The sequence below is a fragment of the Triticum urartu genome, chromosome 7A (genome assembly GCF_056163025.1).
Source record: "Triticum urartu cultivar PI428250 chromosome 7A, HENAU_Tu73, whole genome shotgun sequence".
In the NCBI taxonomy this organism is placed as follows: domain Eukaryota; kingdom Viridiplantae; phylum Streptophyta; class Magnoliopsida; order Poales; family Poaceae; genus Triticum; species Triticum urartu.
Genome location: NC_141879.1, coordinates 104325667 through 104331406, shown reverse-complemented (window position 1 = coordinate 104331406; position 5740 = coordinate 104325667). Strand labels below are relative to the sequence as shown.

The 5740-nt window shown below is 44.8% G+C and overlaps 1 pseudogene; it reads left to right on the top strand.

The window, feature by feature from the left end:
- Nucleotides 1-2718: 2718 nt before the first annotated feature.
- On the top strand, nt 2719-3775 carry LOC125518421 (oryzalexin E synthase-like; annotated as a pseudogene).
- The last annotated feature ends 1965 nt before the right edge of the window (nt 3776-5740 follow it).

Genomic DNA, 5740 nt, shown 5'->3' with positions numbered 1-5740 from the left:
GGCAACTCCCGGTGCCTGCTAAAGAACAGGGCCAGCAATAGGCATTTAGAATACGTGCAAGCAAATTTATCTCTAGGTAACTTATTAGGATGCATCTGGTACTTTTCAGCCATGGCAAAGGCACGGGTGTAGCTGCATCTTGATGAGAGGATCGACTATTTGTGATGATTTATTATGGTAGACAATGGAACTAAAATTTGGTAAAAAAAATGATGATTTGATAGGTGATTTATGATGTACTATTTTAAATAACGATACTAAGCTTTTATTCCATAGATGACATTTGGTTATTCTGCATTTTTTTCCTTTACAAAGATAGATATGATAAGAGATAAACATCATGTACAGGTTAACTTTTTGTGTGCCTATTAGCATGCCTTGCTGCCAAGTGGAAATAGTCTATATGATGCTCATAAATAGAGCTTCCCGGTGGGAAGGATGAGGCACACTCATTGATACTTTGGTTTTATATCCATTTGTAATACGTTTTTTTCTCTTCCAAGCATATAAACTTTAGCAAATTAGTGTGTGCAATCAAGTCTCCTAAGTGAACAGTCTTATTTCACCATATCATCAAGTTTCAGAGCATATAAGATTAGAGCATGTCATGCTATGTGAAAATCTCTTTGGAGACCTAATTTCATATTTTTCAATTTTGTCTGTTAGAAAACCACTTTCCTGAGTTGTTAGTCTGAGTATTCAAATTGATCCGCAGAGTTCAGGGCTTCTGGATGGAAGAGTTTCCTACAACCTCAAATATTAGTACTCTCTACCTAGACTTCATAATAATGCCTGACTTTTTCCAAAGAATTGTTGAAGTATGGGTTGTTCGTGCATTTGCAGTGTTGGAGGTGTTAATGCAAGATTGTAGGGTTGGAAAGTATAGCAAAACGTCAGTTGGTGCAGGGACTTGGTGAAGCCATCAGACGACTGTGTCTGCTTCCCCGATGGTTTTGACTTCTGATGCATGTTACTTGATGACTTGGTCTTTGTGGCAGCTTTCAGTTTGAACTGGCATTCAGTGGCTTCATCCTCTTTGGTGCAGCTTGGAGTTAGTGTGCACATCTGAATCTTTTGACTTTCCTGAAGCATATTACTTGGTTAATTGGTTTATGGCGCCTGCTAACTTACATGAGATTTCGATGGAATCTGATCTCATTTTTTGCTCCCAGTGAATATACAAAAGGCTAGAAGTAAATGATGGAAGATCCCTTGGTATCAAACGAGGGTCCTACTTTCGTACTCAAAGTTTGTATAATAGATAATCAAAATTTGGCCTTTAGCTTGCAAATTTATCACCTTACAGGAGAAGTAAAGGTTGCATGTATATGAGCTCTGATTATCTCCATATATACTTGAATTGCTTTGGGGTCATGCTTGGATTTGTTAGACTACCATTCTACATACTGTTCTGGATGATTGCACTTGGTTTGTTAATTTATGTATTTTTGTGGTAAGTTCTTTAGGTTCATCTTATGGCACAGAATTAGTTTTTGGCATACACAGACTTTGAAATTTGGTAATAAAGAAAGATCACAACTAATTTGCCAGCTCTCGTATTTATTACTGTGTTGACGCTTACAAGTAGTGGCCTCCTGACTTTGTAGTTGGATAATGTTGATGAGCCGATATGCAGAGAGAGGTTAGGAATTGTTGCTATGAACTAAAATAATGCACAGTTGAAGGTTCTGAACTGGAAGCTTGAACAAACAGTTTGCCTTGAACGCTCTACCTTTCTCATGTCTCCAATTAGTGTCATCTTCACTGAATATGATTCTGGTTTGTTGGTTGTGGGATTGATTTTTCAGAAGTGAATGTTCTTCTGATTGGTGTTTCTTCAGTGGGATCTGGATCATGGAATCTTCAACTGCATCTGCTTGGTTTGCTGGGGAACTTCCTAGTTTTAATTTGATTGACAACTAGCAAAACAGTCCAGCTAATTTGATGATTAATTCCATCTGATTGTACACTTTCAACTCAAGTTACATTGTAACATATGCCAAGCATTTGTCCGCGCATCCTACGGTCCTCTAGCTGTTCAGTGGCTAATTTGATCACTGTTAACTGTGAAATGCGGATTACGGAATCTTCAGCTACATAGTTTGCTGGGGTACTTCATAGTTTTAATTTAGTTGACAAGTAAAGCTTCTCTCGTTTGATATTTCCTGCCGATTGCTCCATACATCCTGGATTTTTAAGGCGCAGAGTATCCTGAATTCACCATGTAACCTTTAATAAGCTGTTTCTGTGCCTGGTGATGAATATGAGCTCCATGTGCAAAAACAGAAAAATGCATCCCGGACCACTGAATTGGAGATGAATGGTATAGATTTAGGCGGAGGGATCTCAGACCACTTAATGCACATTTCACATTAAACCTTCTGCTAACAATTACAGTAGATATGAAATAGGACTTCTGCAGTAGCCACCTCTAGTCTTTGTGAAATACAGAAATATTACAGATTGCACGGTGATACAAACTTCAAAAAATGCAACTGAAAACACTATACCACCGGATCACCTCTTCTCGGCAACGATGTTCCACACATTATTAACTTATAGAAGAAAATATCCAAACTAACCACTTCAACAACAAATAACATGTCTCCAGCGAAATTATTCACTCAAAGAGAATGGCCAAGATTGAATCTCTCATCTTTACAATGTCAAATCTTGCTTCTTGACGATACAACACGAAAGTAAATTTGGACAGCAGGGATGTTCAGTAGAAAATCTATAATAGCCGCCACACATATCTTCTCGCCTCGCGACGGCGCAGGGCGCTCGGGAGCGTGCCGTGCACCACATGTCGGACGCCTTCCGCCGCTGCGCCAGGCAGGAGGTCGAAATCGGCCACGTCCTGTACCACAGCATGTTCGACGGTTCGACCTGCTCACGAACACGCTCTTCTCCCTCGATGGACAGGACAAGCCGAGGGACCTTCTGGAGGACATAGTGGGGCTCCTCGCCGAGCCCAACATGTCGGACTTGTACCCGTTGCTCCAGGTGTTGGACCTGCAGGGCCTTCGCCGTTGGACGGCCACACACATGAATCACGTCTTCCATCTGCTGGACAAGATCATCGACAACCGGCTGGGCGGTGCCGAGGGCAGGCATCATTGGGACGTCCTGGACACGCTGCTGGCGCTGGGGACCGCTGGCAAGCTGAGCCGCCGCGATTTGAAGGCCATGCTGTTCGACATCCTGGGCGGCGGGCACGGAGACGACCAGATCACGATGGAGTGGAGACCCAGGCGTGATGGCGGCGGTGCGCGCCGAGATCAAGGCGGCCCTCGCGCAGGACCAGGAAAGGATGATAACAGAGGCAGACGTGGTGAAGCTGCCATACCTGCAGGCTGCGGCGAAGGAGTCGATGCGGCTGCACCCCGTGGCGCCGTTGTTGTTGCCACACCTGGTGGTGGAGGAGGGCATGGAGATAGGCGGATACGCCGTGCTCAAGGGCGCAACCATAATCTTCAACTCGTGGTCCATCATGCGCGACCCGGCGGCTTGGGAGTGGCCCGAGGAGTTCATGCCGGAGCGTTTCCTAGGGAAGACGGAACTCGGCATGTGGGGGGAGGAGGTCAAGTTTATCCCGCTGGGCACCGGCCGGAGGCTGTGCCCAGCATTGCCCATGGTGGAGCTCCTCGTGCCCTTCATGGTGGCATCCATGCTGCATGCCTTGGAGTGGCGGCTGCCTCATGGCATGTCACCTGACCAGGTGGATGTGACGGAGAGGTATCCAAAAAAGGAGTATCGAAATGCTGAAATTTGAGATGGGCTCTAGGCTCATATAGCAATTTCTGAAAAATCTGTAAGGGCCCACGTGGGTTATATGGCACTAGGTGTAGCGAGAAGTTTAGTCCCACCCTACTAGTGGAAGAAGAGTTGAAGTGGTTTATAAGGATTTCTCTTCTACATGCTATTGGAGCTTGAGAAGAGAAGAGGCCCTTGCGCACTCCTCCTTCGCCGCCCGCCTCGCCACGCCTCGTCACGACGCGCCTTTCCCTTGCCAAGTTGGATTTAATCCCGAGTTTCACCTTAGCCAAAGGTTCTAGGTCTTTCATGTTGACTAAAGGTGGAAAGAAATACTTCATCACATTGATAGATGACTCCACTTCTGTGCGGAACATGACATTATTCATGAGAGGACGCCTCCCTATTCACCCCAGTCAAACGGGGTTGCCGAGCGGAAACTGATTTGGTTAACGCCATGTTAGATACATCGGGTTTATCCAAGGCATGGTGGGGGGAGGCTATATTGACGGCATGTCATGTCCTGAATAAAGTTCCGACAAAGATAATGAGATCACTCCCTATGAGAAATGGGCAAAGAGAAGGACAACACTCTCGTACTTGGGGCTGTTTGGCGAAAGTCAATGTGCCGATCCCCAAAAAGCGTAAGCTTGGACCAAAGGCTGTGGACTGCGTTAATTTGGGTTACGCTAAAAACAGCGTTGGCTATAGATTTCTAGTAGTGAAATCTGAGATACCTGATCAGAAGGTCGGTACAATTATGGAGTCTAAGCTTGGACCAAAGGCTGTGGACTGCGTTAATTTGGGTTACGCTAAAAACAGCGTTGGCTATAGATTTCTAGTAGTGAAATCTGAGATACCTGATCAGAAGGTCGGTACAATTATGGAGTCTAAGGATGCTACATTCTTCGAGGATATTTTTCCTATGAGAGATATGCAAAGCACTTCTAGACAGGAATCTGACGAGACTCCTGAACCTGCCATTCCTATGGGATATTATGAACAAACACATTATGAAAATACTGAGGAGGATGACGAGGAAACCCTTGGTAGGGGCAAGATACAAAGGACTGCAAAGACCTTTGATGATGATTTCTTCGTGTACCTCGTGGATGATACTCCCATTTCTATTTCAGAAGCGTATGCCTCTCCAGAAGCTGACTACTGGAAGGATGCGGTCCGTAGCGAGATGGATTCCATCATGGCTAACGGGACATGGGAGATCACTGATCGTCCCTATGGTTGCAAACCACTGGGGTGTAAGTGGGTGTTCGAAAAGAAGCTTAGGCCCGATGGTACTATTGAAAAGTACAAGGCAAGGCTTGTGGCCAAGGGCTATGACCAGCAAGAAGAGGAAGATTTCTTCGATACTTATTCACCTGTGGCTAGACTGACCACCATTCGAGTATTACTCTCGTTGGCGGCCTCGCACGGTCTTCTCGTCCATCAGATGGATGTTAAGACGGCTTTTCTAAATGGAGAGCTAAAGGAGGAAATCTACATGCAACAGCCTGATGGCTTTGTGATAGATGGTCAGGAAAGAAAGGTGTGTAGGTTGATAAAATCTTTATATGGCCTGAAACAAGCACCTAAGCAATGGCATGATAAGTTTAATACAACTCTGACATCTGTTGGTTTCGTTGTTAATGAGGCTGACAAATGTGTATACTATCGCCATGGTGGGGGCGAAGGAGTTATATTGTGCTTGTATGTTGATGACAGACTGATATTCGGAACAAACCTCAAAGTCATTGAGGAGGTCAAATCGTTTCTATCTCAGAACTTTGAGATGAAAGACCTTGGTGTGGCTGATGTTATCTTGAACATCAAGCTGCTGAGAGATAATGAGGGTCGAATTACACTTCTGCAATCCCACTACGTTGAGAAGGTGTTGAGTCGTTTTGGATATTCGGACTGCACGCCATCTCAAACACCATATGATCCTAGCGTGTTGATTCGAAAGTCCAAAGGCATGGCTAAAGAT